Raw genomic sequence first — 14,066 nt, 5'->3', positions numbered from 1 at the left:
TCCAAAACATTTTCAATGAGAGTGAAGAGAGTAAAATTGAATTATTCAATGGAATCATTCAAGTTGATAATTATTTTCTTTTGATTTTGGTATGTGGGCTTGCTACCTAATTGGCTGGTGGTTAGAACTGATTGGCAGGTATGATAAAACTCATTAAATCAACTCTTATTAAAAAGGAAATTATGCTATTTAAATATGGTATCAAGCTTAAGGATTCTCACATACATTACAATTTACTCAGTCTCCAGAGATGTAAGTCAACTTTGCATATAAAAGAGCCCACTCAAAAATGTTGCACGTATCCCATGATGACAGTTTCCAAGCATTAGGCTTTAATACACTCTATATGAGTCTTTATTCTGAGACATATAACAAGTAATACAATAATAAGGACAATTCTGAAAATTGTGTATGATTTTTTTAAAAGTTACAAATTAGAGAAGATTAGACTATGCCTGTAACAGAGTCATGTGCTTTTATTTGCATTAGTGGATGTTGAGAGATGATTCTTTATGGGTCCCTTGTGTTTCTACACATTTATGAGCAGAGGCACTGACTACCCTTGTTCTGGACTGTATTTTCTAATGTAACTATATAGTGGATAGCTGTGGAAGTTTGCAATAGCAACTCCCTCTTTAGAAAAGGAAAATTTGGCTTGCAGCCTTGAGAAATAGGGTTAGTGTCTCCCTCTGGAATAATAGATAGGTATGTTCATTTTCTAGCAAAATGGATTCGGATTCCCTGAAAACAAGATCCCTCTCATGAATCTCATTTGTGTGTGCAGGTATTACCTGGCCCTCTTCATGTTTCCCTATGGGAATCAGGGCTCAGGGAACCAGCATAAAAATATGGTAGCCTGGCTATTGCTATTACGACGAGTAGTAAGCTGTCCTCTGTTCTTACCCAGGAGACTTGTGTGTTTTGCCAACATCCATAAAATTGTGGCAGGTTAACATGTTAGCTCCAAGTCACGTAAACTCTTGCCACTTCACAGTTCTAGACAGATAAAAGAAAACTTGCTTTCTAAAAATACCTCTAGAAGATAACAGCAGGCACTTGACAGGAAAAATTTTGAGGAAAGAATAGGTTTAAAATATTTTCATAGGATAGCTTAGATTTACATCTCCGTGATCCTGTACTAGTTATTTCAACTCGCCTGATCTGAAGGTTAACATAAAAGTGATTCATTATTTAACATACTGTTATTTGTGTTTCAAACATTTTTGTTTCTTTATTTCCTATTTTAAAGCCAAAGTTGGAGGGTAAGTCTAGATTTCTTTTACAAAATGTTCTTTTAATTTTTTTTACTAAATTTTTAATAGTTTAACCAATCTACCAAAGATTCTGTACTCATGTCCAGTAGAAAAGACAATAAAAATTTACTTGTTGTCAAAATCAGTATTATGAATCAATAATATAGTAAAAAAATTAATTTCTTGTTTGAAAATATTATCACCATTTTATATTTCACAAGTCAGTTCCCATGTATTTGATATCATGTTTTTCTCAGTTGTATTTAAAATTCATTGATTTTTTTACAAAAATGTGTCATTACATGTTTAATTTTCAATAGAACTACTCTAGGTACTCAGATATACAATGGAATATAATTGGCCTGTAAATAATCATAATAAAAACTAAAATTTGCATTATTTAAAACTAATTTTAATATGAAACAGAATCAAATAGTCTGATGATCTAGAATGTCTAGAATGTCAAATTGGGTAGTGAGGAATGTGTTTTCTCTGTTTAGATCATGAGCATATGATGATAATTGATTTGTAGTAGACTAGACTGCCTTTGTATACTCTCCAGATAAATTTGTTAGTTTTCTAGAGAAAATTTGACCCTTTTCTCAGATAAAAACCTTGTTAGAATTAGAAAATTACAGATTTAAATATCCAATACTAAGAACAGCAGGTAGTTTCAACCCTAAATTCTCTCTCCTCATGTTGGCATTTGAAATCTCAATGTATTTACATGGAACATTTAATCATCTCCTTAACCCTAGTCACTGCAGCATTTTCTGTAGAATGTTGTATGTTGCTCACTACATAACGTAAGACCTTAGTGAGTGTGAGAGGAACCTTAGAAAGTGTGAATATCACCTTCATAGATTTCCTCACTGTCTTTTCTTTGGTGCCTGCTACTAAACCCACTTAATCAGTACCCTGATAAATGGTGCATCCACATAATTAGAATAATTGCCAAGGAGAAGAATCAGTGTAGTTCATTTCAATGACTCCAAAGAATAGATAAATTGCATACTGAGTCCATTTAAATAGCACCCCTGATGTTGTCTGTAGGCCTAAAACAGGTGTGAATTGGTATTTGCCAGCACGAACTTCCCACTGTGTAACCTTTTTTTGGCATCATGCTGCTTTCCTGTTCTACTACAGCTGCTAAATTAGCTTATCTTAACTTTCAGATGAGAAAGTTAAAGTCCTTGAAGCTCTGATTCCTCAGTAACATTGTCACATGAGCAATACACCAACAATAAAGCGAGAAGTATTTTGGAAAAGAGTAATTGAGTAATTAGATGCTGAAAGAGAGAAATGAAATGCAGTCAATGTTTTTTTTTTTTTTTCCAAGCTCAAAGCACTACAATATCAGAATAATTCTTAGGCTTCTAATAAGAAAAGAACACCAGGGCACTTACATCTCTATGTATACATCTCCTGAAAATTATATTAGAAGCTTAGAATAGTTTTTCAGAAGAGGAGCTAGGTGGCAAAATATCTCTTTCTAATTTCTGGTTTTTATATTGTTGTATATGTGGGTATGACCTTTTGATAATCAAGATGAGTGATTAATTAACACATTTATTTTTTTTTCAGAATCTGTGCTAATTAAGCATATTCTACTATATTTTTCTAGTTTTTTTAAAAACTAAATCCATATGCAAATTGTCTCTGTCTTCCTACATGTTTGTTTATTTATTTTATGAATCTGTTTCCTGAAATCTGTTCGTGAAAGAGGTTGAGACTGGAGATGAAAGAGTAGGAGTGAGGAGAATTAGGACTAATTTCCTCTGGAGTTCCTGATGTACTTTCTCACCATAAACTTTGGCACCCTCCATAGTGATGCACCTCATGAACTCTATCTAGAGTGGAAGGAAGGGTAGGTGGCATGCTAAGTATCATCTGCAAAGTCCTCATTTTATAGATGAGGAATTTAAATCCTAGACAGACTTAGGTTTGTGTTAAGTTCTCACAACTAGTTAGTGGAAGAATCAGGATTCTGGGTCCTTTTCTCAGAATCTTCATATTCTACTCTATTTTCATATGACAGTAGCTCTTTTATCAAACATCAACTAGATAATGTACATTGAAGAGTGTAAACTGTTTATATATTTTTTGATCTACTGTACTGTTTCTACATGCTTTTGCATTCCAAGCACTTATTTGTGGAGTCATTGTCTCATCCATGTATGCATTCTCTCAACAAAATGTATGAGTTAATTCTGTATTGCAGGCACAGTGATGGGCCCCAAAGATGTGATGAATTGCTATGTCCCTGTCTTCAGGGATTTCACAGCAGGGTGAATGGTCCTAGTATATGGGGAATGATACATTTAATTACTACCCTTCGTGTCTCTGCTATATAACAGGCATTGTTCGTGGGCTTTGTGTAGGATCTCATTTAACTTTCACATCATTACATAGATAACAAAAATGAGATTCAAACTCGTTCAACCAATAAGTGGCACAGGCAAGTTTCTGATCTGTTGACTCATAGTCCAAACTCTTTCTCTTTTCCATTTTTTCTCTCAAATATGTAGAAATGATACAGCAGATTAATGAATATGTAAGCGATTCATACTCTTCACTATCCGTCAATGTTTTTTAAAAGTAGCTAAAACTTAATATGTATTTACCTCATGTTTATCATAGAAAAATTGGGTTGTGGAAAATGTAGGTATTCATCCTGTGAAAGGCTAACCTGCTCATTCAGGAGTAGAAGCGGCTTCCCCTAATAGGTCAGGACACAGAAGTGAAAGAAAAAGAGCCTTGCCTTCTACTTTAATTAATAAATTAAACTTAAGTATGGTCTCTCAAACCCTTTCTTTCCAATTTTTAACTACCAAAAAAACACCTCTGAAAATAGAGTTTTAATGTCACATTTTATTCGCATTTTTATGTGAATATAATGATCATTTCTTGAAGGGGTGGAAATTGAAATAAACCACACATTCCTATTGCTAGAAGAAATTTCATGCAGGTGAACAACAAAAGCAACAGTGCAAAAGACATAGACTAACCAAAGGCCAACATATAGACCTGAGCAAAAAATGTGGGTCCAGTTGTATGTACATGACCCAGTTATATTTATGAACAATGGCTATTTGGAGCAGCAAATCACAAAGTCTCAAGAGGTGACTGCATATCACCTAGAATATGGAGCAGGGAGGAGAAATATGGGGTAAGAACCTGAGAATCAGGGCTCAGTCACAAACTTCTGATCAACGCTTTGAATATAAACATGAAAACAACATTGCAATTTTTAATCTTACAATCTACTGAACTAAACAAATATTTAATGAGTATTACATTACATATGCCATCCCCAACTCTAAATTTACATTCGTGGAACATATCCCAAGAAATTACATTTTAATTTATCTACTTCAAATATTGACACAAAGGTATACTGTATTGACCTACATTTTAATTCTGATCACTTAATTGTATTAGTATACTTTTCCTTCACAAAAATGTATGTATACTCATAAAAAATTGAAACAAAAATCAAAATGGTTTTTGGATTAAAGGGAATTTTCTTGGAAAATATGTAATGTAATGGTATCATTTTTGAACAGATGGCAAATCTTAACTTTTATTTTTGCAATGCACATATTGTTAACACTTGACCTGATACGTTCCCTTTGGATAATGATTGTAGCATGATAAAGCAAAGAAAAAACAACTAAAACTGTTATCCTGTTAGCAACCAAGATTAATTTCATATAGCAAAGCATTGCTAAATAATCTGGCAAAACATGAGGTATTTGGTATATCTATTTTAGGTACATAAACTAGTCATTACAAAGGATAGTGACAAGTAGGTATGTTGCAAACTTCAGATTAATTAAAATGCTGTTTAACAAGCCCTATTAGAATGCAAATGTTTTTCATGATTGCTGTCACAAGCTGGGTTTCAGTTTTGTTTGCTAGGTTTCCTATCCATTTAAGCCTTTCTATTCCCCCATCCTCAGCCTCCATTCCTTTGCATTGAAGTGAACCCAAGCACAGCTACATTAGCCTAATGCATGAGAACAATGAGGTAAAGAGAAAAAAAAAAAAAAAAAAACTGAAGAAGTAAGTCTAATTACTCTAGTTTCATAGAATAAGCTTTTAAGGCTAAGTTCACACTAGGGCAATTACCCACCTAATTGCTCTAGTTTGAAACTGGTTTGAAAAGATGTTTTCAGCAATGTGAGGGGAAAACATGCAAATTCAGTGGATTGGTTTGATCCCATTGCCCTTTTTATTAAAGAAAAAACCCTTGAAGTTTTGAGATGGCATTTCTTGAACATACTTCTAATGTACCACAAAGCCTTTTCTGATAGACTGCAAGCTGATGTGGAATCGTATCTAAATCCATGTACTAACCTCACCCTACTCACTGATCACTGAGTAAAAAAAAAAAAAGAATGTTTCTAAAAATACATAGCTTCCATTTGTAAAGACGTATCCGACAACATAAAATGTAAGGAATGCTTTTTAAAAAAAAAAAATTGGAAACCACTTTTTCATTCTTTTGTTAAAGAGTATTCTCAAAATTATGTCCTAATATAGCTTGTTAGTTTTGTAACCTAAGCCCCTTAAACTGCAAGGTCTCTATGCCTGAGTTAGAACTAAATGATAAAATATTCAATGGGATGCAGTTCTCAGATAACATCTGATGGAAAGGGTGTTTCAGAGGCAGGAAGGAAGGGAAGGAGGGAGGAAGGAAAAGTAGAGGTGAGGCTGAAGTGAAAAACTAAACTAAAATTGGTGGTAGAGGTGAGCCCTGAAGACATGAAGTTCGTGCTTCTGGCAGAGCACCACTGCTATGGGTTGGCATCTCTCAGAAACTGGACATGAAGATATCAAAAGAATTATTTAAAACAAAGGTAGATTTAGGGCTAAAAGAATCAAATCATCTAAGCCAACCCCCTCGTTGTAATAAGAAAACTCAATTGTAAGGAACTGGCAGAGTCACATGAAGAAGTAATAATACAATCTGTTCTCAAATCCAGGTCTCCTGACTGCAGGTCTGTCTAGTAACAGTTTATAGATGGGAAGAACAAATGGAAATTTGTCCAGATTAGTTTACAAAATTAGTAAAAGAGCAGAAGAGCCTTTTAATTGCAGTCTACTTTTAGGGGATCAGAAGGCAAGTATCAAAGCTCTGTATAAAATAAGTCAACAGGTAAGAAATGCTGAAAGAGAGCTATGGAAACAGGTAAGAAATGCTGAAAGAGAGCTATGGAAACAATGGTATGGAGAATGAAAAAGTTGAGACTATCAGGAGGTCTTTAACAGAGGAATGAGGATTTATTTTTTGGCTTAATGCTGCTGATTTTTTTTTTTTTTTTTTTTTTGCACATTCTCTATACAAGATTACCTGAGTGTTCTAGGTGCTTTTAAAGAAGTAAAGGCAGAATGTTTAAAATATACATTTGACTCACTGTATCATCTTGTTTGTCACTTCTCATGTTCTACTTCTGTGATAAGGAGATAAATAAAAACAGAGATTAAGATAGTAGACAGTCACAATAGGGAAATAAATGCTTGGCTCTTTATCTTATAAAGCCATATCTTTATAAAAAGTAACTAGAAAGATACTTTTCTTAATTTAAGAAGAGTAAAGAGGAAAATGTCTATGGTTTATAATAGTTAAGAAATTATAAGAAAAGCAACAAATGAACTTATGGTTATACAGAAAAATGTTTTTTAATTGTGGTATTTCAAAATTTGTGATTATGCTTAGCTCTTTCAAATATTAAGGAAAAGAAAAAGAACTAATTTATTCTCTTTAATTCCACTGTAATTACAAAAAAAAAAAAAGCCTACATTTTCAGACCAAGGATGGCAAACATCTGGTATAAATTTTCCTATTTCCTATTGTTTCACCCATTGCAGACATTACTAATTAATCACTATATTAGAAACAGTCAGTTGATTTTTTGTTAGCTTGTCATCCCTGCTTTAGACCAATTATCAACAAATTATTTCTCTAAAGAGTCAGATAGTAGATGTTTTAGACTTTGTGAGTCATTAGATCTCTGTTACAACTATTCAACTCTGCTGCTATAACTCCAAAGTGGCCACAGACAACACATAAAAGAGTAAACGTCTCTCTGTTCTAATAACACTTATTTACAAAAACGCAGACCATACTTTGCAAACCCTGCTCCAGAAGTATTAAGTTTATTACTACCTACCTGATGACAGCAATATTTCATTTCAATTAAAAAATTTAGGAGGAAACAGCCTACTAATTCTGAAGAAACAGTTTCTATAAGATGACTGCAGTCTAATCAGTTTCTCCTAATCAAGAACCCCAAATGTAATGCAATTAGTGATAGAAATGAGAATATCCCACCCATTACAATGGGCTCATCCATAACTAGGGCCATATTATAACTTGTGGACTCTAGACACATTTACCTTTGTGGGCACCCGTATTCGACTACCATGTGCAAATTCATACTTTATTCAAAGAAAGTCAGAAAGAGAACTCTCTTTTGGAGAACTAAAAGAAAGAAGAATTGAAGATAAAGGATAATAATAAAAAAGGCAAGTACTTTAAAGAAGTCTAAATAGCAAGAGAAAGAAAGGAAATAAAGGTCTTCCTTTCTTCTGAAATAACCTTCATCCCCAAATAAAATCAAAGCACATATCTTTAATCTTTATTAATACAATAAAATCATGCAATCTTTGTTTTTAATTCAATTCTATTTTGGGTAAACTGCAAAAATCTGTGAGCTATTTCTATGATTCTATAGGTATTATCTCTATATTATTTAAACGTACTTGATCTTACTTGAATTAAATAAATTAATTCCATATTAAGCTGTGACATGCTAAGTAAAAATAACTTAATTTTACTATATTTCCATAATTTGTTAATAAACTTCATGTGGTAGCTAGTACATAGATCACTAACTAAGCTCAAGTAAACTCATCACTATGTACAACAAAAGAAATGTTAGCAGAAGTCATAATTACTACTTTCACTGATACCTACCTTATGTTGTAGGTAGTAGAAAACAGTGGTATTTCCAAACAGATAGCTTTAGAAGAGAAGCACAAACTTAGTGATAAGGCTATGGCTATTCAGACATATATGGCATATGAAAGAAAGTCAACTCCTACAGTGGGGTTGCCTTGAAAGAGTAGAACAAAGAAAATAAAAAAGAATCCTTCTATCAGAAAACAGAGCAATGTATAGGCAAGACATTAATCAATAACTGACAATTTTTGACAATCACATCTAATTGACATCTGGTTAAATATACTGTTTTTCTTTGTATGAAGCTTATAGAGAAAACATTTTTTCATACCTGCTTCCATTCAAAGCTGTTATGGCTTACGATAGCCTTTATACACTGGAAAAGCTAATTTTGTAGTCAGTGATCTGTTTGAAAGGTAGAGAACAGATACATGAAAATAATGAAAGATATTACCTTTCTTTTCATATTTAATGGAAAACCTATTCAATGCTATAAGACAAGAAAAAATAAGGCATAAGATTTGAAAAGAAAAATAGTTACCAACAAAAATACAGTTGTTTCTGTAGAAAATTAAGGAAAAGCTAAAGACATAATTAGAACTAATAAGAGAATTCAGCAAGATTGCAAGATACAAAATGAAAATTAACATAATGTCGTTAATGTTATATAGAAAGCAATGATAAAGTGGCAAATGCAATAATTATTTAAAAAGATCCCATCTAAAAAAATTAAATTGATGTTATCTAGGAATAAATCTGACAAATGAAGTTCAAAAATTATGTGGAGAAAACTACAAAATGTTATTCAATATTATAAATAATAGCTAAATAAGTGGGAAGTGATACAATGGTATAATATCAAGAAGACATGATATTAAAAAATATCAAATCCCACAAAATTAATCTGTAAATTTGACTGTAAAATTCACATGGGTAAATATTGGACCAGAAATAATAAAGAACAATTTGAAAAATAAGAAAAAGGAGGGAAGAATAACCTTAGTTCATATCAAAGTTTATTATAATTCCAAAGAAATTAAAAATAAATGATATTGGGGTAAAAATAGACAGACTCACAGATAATAGAGAGACCATAAAGAGTCTCACATAAATATATAAGAACTAGTGTAATTTAGAGGGTGGTATCAAAAAAGAGAGAGTGAAAGATAGATGTTCGAATAAATTACAGTCTCAATAAAAATAAACAAATAAATGAATAAATTAGATTTCCTAAATCAAACTATTCAAAAATAAATTGTAAATACATTAAAAAATTGAATATGGAATTCAAAATAAACAATAGAAAAAATTTAAAAGAAAAATATCTTTTTGGCATTAGGTTCCTCATAATTTTTTTTTTTCATTTACAAAGGAAAGATTGAATATATCAAATTTAAAATTCTCATATTACAAAAGATACTGTAAGCATATGTAGAAAACAAATCACACACTGGGTATATTTATAAAGCCTGTAAGCCATAAGGAAATAGTACTTAGTGTATACTAGTGGAAAAGGACAAACTAAACAATTACCATATGAGCAAAAGGTTTGAATTGGCAGTTTATTACAGGTGACCATGAGCGGCCTATAAATATACGATATTTGCTAATGTACTAGTAACTGAAAATGCAAGTTGAAAATAATAAAGACATACATTTGATTAGCAAATTTATAATTTTCATCTTATCAAGCATTTGTAAGAATGTAAGAAAACTGAAAGCCCCTTAGTAAGTGAATAGATACATTTGTGGAGATCCATTTTGCAATATTTATTAAAGTTAGGATATCTATAAAAGCCTAAAACTCAGGAAGCATATTGCTAGACATGTCGTCTAGGAAAATTTTTTTATCATTTTCAAGGATATTCAGTTTTTAATAGCGAAAAATTAAGTTGACTTAATATAGAAATATAGAAGAATAACATAGTAATACAATTCAATACAATATACTCAGCAAAAAATGGATGAACTAGGTTTATATTGCTCAACAAGATAAATTTTGAAAACAAAATACTGAGTGAAAAATCAGATGCAGATCTATGTTATATTTATATAATTTTAAAACATGTGTAGTAGAAATATGAAACTACGATGGTGGCTTCTGCTCAAGGGAGAGGGAAAATAAAGAAGCATTGCGAAATATGATGGGTGGACGTGAATATATACTTTTATCTACTATGTTTCATTTTGGAAGGCAGAAAAGAAGGGTTGGATGGCGAGAAGAATGGAGTGAAAAAATGATTCGTGTGGTAGACATAAGACTGAATATAGTCTACAATCATGCCATCCCGAACAAGCCCGATCCCATCTGATCTCGGAATCTCAGAAGCTAAGCAGGATTGGGCCTGGTTAGTGCTTAGATGGGAGACCACCTAGGAAGACCAGCTGCTATAGGCATAAAAAATAAAATAAAAAATAAGAGATTGTAAACTGACAAAGTCCTTGTAATCTGTGAGGTTAACCAAGGGTTGCTTCGCCCGTAAAAAAAATTAAAATTAAAAAAATTTTTAAAAAGACGGTATATTATTCTATACGTTTGAATTATATCATTACTTTAAAAATGTTATACATAAACACTGTCTTCACATATTACAAGTGTAGAGAAAATAATGATGTGATGAATAGATACATGTGAAAGTAAATTCAATAACCAACAAGTGTTCTAAGAATGAGAATTTTTATTGGACTGGAGAGTGGTCTAGGCTCATCTAGGAAAAATAAGATTGTAGATTTTCCTCTAGGTTTTAAAGAAGTAAGAAGACTTAAGTTGGTGTAGAAAGAAAATGATTACCCTACGAATATTCTGGTCAAAATGCCTAGCTTGTAAGAGTGATCATAAATTAACTGTATTTATGTTCCCTCTCTTTTTTTTACAGAAGTCCCCTTATTTTTCTTGGAGTTTTCTGTTGTTTCATTTGCGGCATGTTTCTTTGTTTTTTCATTTTAGTTGCCTCTGTATTTGTTTCTATGTATTAGGAAGATTTGCTCCTAATCTTCTAGCCTTGACCAGGTGGTCTTTTGTAGTGGCCCAGTGGGGCAGTCTCCCTGATCACATGCACCAGAGGCTCTGGGTGTGTCTCTTGTGTGGGCTGTGTGTGTTCTGTTGTAGCTTAACCTTGATTGCTGTTAGCGCATCAGTGGATGGGATCGACTCTCAGGCTGATGGGCTGTAGGAATTGGCCACACCCACAGAGTATGAGCTGGTGTTTGGGGGCTGACTCCATGGAGTGAGATTTGCCCCAGCAGACTCATGTACCTGTTGAGACTACCCTTTGAGTGTGCCACTTATGGTGCTACTCTGTTGTGGTCTGATGCCAGCCTCTGGGTATATTGGTTCTGGAGCCCCTTAGAAGGGGATTCTATGCAGGCCAAGGGCAGCTGCTGTCTTTTGATTGTTCAGAGCTACCTGGTAAGAGCTACAAAGTGATCTGCAGATGGTTGCTTCTTGTGCTGGATCTGGAAGTAAGTGAGAGAGACCACACTGTGAGCTAAGATCTGTTACCCTCAGTTCTGGGCCCGAGGTGATTTAACAAAAGGACCAGTGCACCTCAAGCTCTGAGGCAGCCTGCCAGCTGCCCATAATCTCCGCAGCTGAAAAGCCTTCGGATGGTATGGGAGTTGAGTGGGGCGGGAACCCAGGGAGTCACTGAGGTAAAACGAACAGATTTCACCCGGCCAGTGCAGAATCAGGTTTTGTTCCAGTGCTGAATCTGTGGCTTCTTGTAAAAGCCTCAGATTGCAGCAAGGCCAGCCGCTGCCCGCCTCAGGCCCGCAGACACCCAAAATCTGTTCATAAAATAATGTAGCTTGGGGCTGGGCTGTGCACGAGTCATGCATGGGCTACATGAACTGAGGACTGTTGTTTGCTGTCAAATTCATGGCCCAGGGAAAGCACAGGGTAGGGCTGGCTGCCTGGTAACAGGCCCACTGTGAGCAATTTGTGGGTTGGGTGGTGCGGGGTCTCAGAGACATGGAGTAGAGTGAGCCGATCTGTCAGGCCAATGAAGATTCAAAATTGCTGCCAATGCTGAGCCCACAAGCTCCCACAAAAGTCACAGATAACCGTAAGGCCAGCTGCTATCTGCCTTGGACCCAAGAGATCCACCCAAGAGACACTGCAGCACAGGCTGGCACCAGTGGCCCACCACAAAAGTCTCCCCCATAATGTGTGGGCCACAGTGCGGTATGTGCTAGTAAATGTTTAACAACCAGCTTTTCAAAAAAGATCCATACATTTATATCTTAATCTGTATCTACCAATCGATAGTTGCAGTTGATGAATATTGGTTTATATAATTACTTACATTAAGAGTAAGGCAATGCAAAACAATAAAACATAGGTCAGAACCTCACTTTTTGTCAATGATGGGAGCAACTTCTTTGCTGAATCAAATAATAGTTCCAGATTCTGGGAGAATATTTTCTGAAATTTTTGTGTTGACAATATAATGGCAATAGACACAATACATTTTAAAGGTTAATCTGAATTATTAACACTTTCTTTGACACTTTCTTAAGTTTAGTCAATCAACAAAATACAAAGTCCTGATTTGTAACATTTGCCGATTTTCATGGTATACATACTCGTTCCATGTACAGTTTAAGCTACCAACTTGACACTACTGAAAGTGGAGTTGAATTATACCATGCCATTACATAGTATTCCTAACCATACAGATAAAATAAATGTAAATAATTTCAAGAGAACAGATAACAGTCAATGTAAAAAAATAATTAGGAGGCTATGAGTTTAGAGTATTTATAATGACTTTTATTTTTAATATAATTTAATTATAATCTTATATAATTAATTTTTAATTATGATTTGGTTTAACAACCAGCTCAAAAAATTCCTGAAAATTTATCAAAAAGCTTTTGCTAGCTGGCATTAGTTAGCTCTTATATGTATATACACACACATACATGTAACATTGCAGCTAATGTAATAAAATGGTCAGTATTTATTGCTTCGATTTGTCTAACACGTTATATAATGCATCATATTTTATTAATATTTCAATATGTTTGCTAACTAGGTTTGCAACAATTTGGGAAGATTAATTAATGAGAAAAATATTAATCCCAGTTTTATTCAAATTAATTTGGACCAGTTAAAGGATATAGATTTTATTTTATTATATATCAGGATTTCGATCATCTTTAAGTTATTCTTTTCTCCCTAGTAATCTATTTAAACCTTAAGCACAAAGGAATTACCCCTTCTGGAAAGGTAAGTCTTCCTACAGAGATATGTTTTCTGTCAAATTTCAAGTTGTGCCCAGATGAACTAAATATTCTATGAACTATTAAGCATACATTATGATAAAAGAGCAATAGTCATTAAGGTCATTACACTTGAGGCTTCCATTTTAACTTCTTTTGGGTTCTAGGCAGACAAGAATCTTTTGTTCTACCTTTCTTCCTCAGCCCAGAGGCAATGTAAGAGAGGGTAAGAAAGAAAACCCCTTCTCCCTAGATTTTTGAAAACTTTAAAATCTAATGATAGAAAAGGGCTGCAGTTTGAAACATGAAAGGTCAAGGTAGCCTACTAGAGACACAGTGAATATATAACTTCTTATGGGAATCTTCCAGGCGTGAGATTATTCTGAGATTTCAATCTCATAGTTAAATAGTAATATATCAAAAAGACGGTAAAAATAGTTGCTATGTAAAATGTTCGGGAGTCAGTCATTTAACTCAGAAAATGTCAGTAGCTTTATTCACAGGCCTTAAACTTAGGAAACTTGAGATATGAGTACTTGAGAAAACATCCTTCAAAAATAAACATACTTCTCTTAAGATTAACTTGGAATAAAATATTGAGTGATTTTCACAAAGCAATCATT

General features: G+C 33.6%; 1 pseudogene; it reads left to right on the top strand.

The window, feature by feature from the left end:
• The first annotated feature begins 10,490 nt into the window (after positions 1-10,490).
• Positions 10,491-10,617, top strand: LOC112480383 (annotated as a pseudogene).
• The last annotated feature ends 3,449 nt before the right edge of the window (positions 10,618-14,066 follow it).

The sequence above is a fragment of the Pteropus alecto genome, unplaced genomic scaffold (assembly GCF_000325575.1).
Source record: "Pteropus alecto unplaced genomic scaffold, ASM32557v1 scaffold103, whole genome shotgun sequence".
In the NCBI taxonomy this organism is placed as follows: domain Eukaryota; kingdom Metazoa; phylum Chordata; class Mammalia; order Chiroptera; family Pteropodidae; genus Pteropus; species Pteropus alecto.
This window is presented reverse-complemented; position numbering and strand designations above follow the sequence as displayed.